Source organism: Octodon degus, unplaced genomic scaffold (genome assembly GCF_000260255.1).
Source record: "Octodon degus isolate 3935 unplaced genomic scaffold, OctDeg1.0 scaffold00092, whole genome shotgun sequence".
Taxonomy (NCBI): Eukaryota; Metazoa; Chordata; class Mammalia; order Rodentia; family Octodontidae; genus Octodon; species Octodon degus.
This window is the reverse complement of record NW_004524668.1, coordinates 8,530,911-8,532,671: the sequence shown is the minus strand read 5'-3', so window position 1 is coordinate 8,532,671 and position 1,761 is coordinate 8,530,911. Positions and strand designations below refer to the sequence as shown.

The following is a 1,761-nucleotide window of genomic DNA, read 5'->3' as shown; positions in this document are numbered from 1 at the left end:
CCTTGCGCTTGCCAGGGAAGCACTCATTCCACTGAGCCATCTCCCTGGCCCCTTAATACTATTTTTCTACATTAACAGAAACTCATAAATCTGGAGACTCCTTAGTTCCTAACATTCAATATTTTGACCAAAAACTCCAAGAACAGAATAATTTGGCATAACTACTATTGCTATTAGCAAGCTGTGAGCTTCTCTGATACACAAATTCTGAGCTGTTTCTATAAAGCATTCCAAATTTAATAACACGTCAGCTGGAGGTTTTATTTTTTTAATGATCAACACATCAGTGTGTTACCCAGCTAATACACCCAGTAGTGAGACAGAAAAATAAACTATTTCGCCAAATCATCTATCAATGTACTGTATATCCTTACTATTCTTTATGGTTGTTACAGAATGAAAGCATCTCATAATTTATACAAGTCACGGAAATGGAGCAGTTTTCAGGGCTGCTGTCCTTAGCCATGCAAAGTCTAAATGGTCAAGAAAGATTTCAATCATCAAAGGACACACTCTAAATTCCAAAATTCTGATATGGAGGACCACACATTCCAAGTTTAACAATATGTTAAGCACAAGGGCCTGAATTCAATCCCCAGTTCCGCAAAAAAAAAAAAAAAAAAAAAAAAAAAAAAAAAGTTTAATTTGGTAGAAAAAGTATAAGCACCTGCAATGCTTAATTTTCTACTCTGTGAGAGCTAAATGTTCTTTTGTTTCGTCTGAGGCAGAGTCTCATCATGTAGCCACGTAGCCCGGCTGGCCTCAACATGTGGCCATCCTCTCGCTTTAGCCTCCTGAGCACTGTGATGGACACATGCCACCACATGCAGCTTGCATTTGTTTGGTGATGGTAGTGAGGATTAAGCCCAGGGCCTTACACAGGCTAGCCAAGCACTGTACCACTGAGCTACACTCCTAGCCCTTGAATTTTATTTTTAGTGGAAATGTATAAATGATTTTTAGGTTTATTTAAATTAAAATATTGGGGCCTGAGAGATAGCTCAGTGGAGTAAGTACTTGCCTGGCAAGTACAAGGTCCTGAGTTCGATCCCTGGTACCACATACGTACATACATACATACATACATACATACATACATACATAAAATTTTAAAAAAATAAAATATCTTCTTTTAGTGGCAGTGCATATCTGAAAACTCAACTACCCAGGAACCTAGGCACAAGAGTCATGTGTGCAAAATCAGCCTTGGTAACTAGTAAGATTCTATCTCAAAATTAAACAACAAAAATGCAACTGCTGAGGCTGGGGAAATAGCTCAGTAGGATAAGTGCTTGCCTGGCAAGCGCAAGGGCCTGAATTCAATCTCTGGTTCCACAAAAAAAAAAAAAAAAGCAACTGCTGGGGAAGCTGCTACTACGACAACGCTGGTGATAGCTTACTTTCCCCAGTAGGTGACCTGGCTGCCCTTGGGGAGACGCACCTGACGTGCCCGGCCTCCAGCTGTGCCCAGCTCATCTCCCAGCACCCACACTCTGCTGTGAGTGCATCCTGAGCCTCTAGCCCTAATAAACCTTCTCCTGTCTTTTTTTTTTTTTTTTTTAAAGCAACTGTTCCTCACTTGTGCTGGGATGCCATTTTGTAACTAGAAGACACTTAGAAGTTTATGGCTACTTGCCAAACTACCCTGCAACTAGCAAACATGATTGCAATGTTTCTTCTGGAAACAACTGCGCTTTTCCTCAGTTGGCAGGTTGGCTTGTTTTACTCCTTAGTTTTATTTATTTATTTATTTATTTATTT

General features: G+C 40.0%; 1 protein-coding gene across 2 annotated transcripts in view; it reads right to left on the bottom strand.

Annotated features, from left to right (window-relative positions):
• Fbxo42 (F-box protein 42) overlaps positions 1 to 1,761 on the bottom strand; it is a 103,311-nt gene that overhangs the window by 58,499 nt on the left and 43,051 nt on the right. The gene's annotated exons all lie outside the window — the stretch shown is intronic.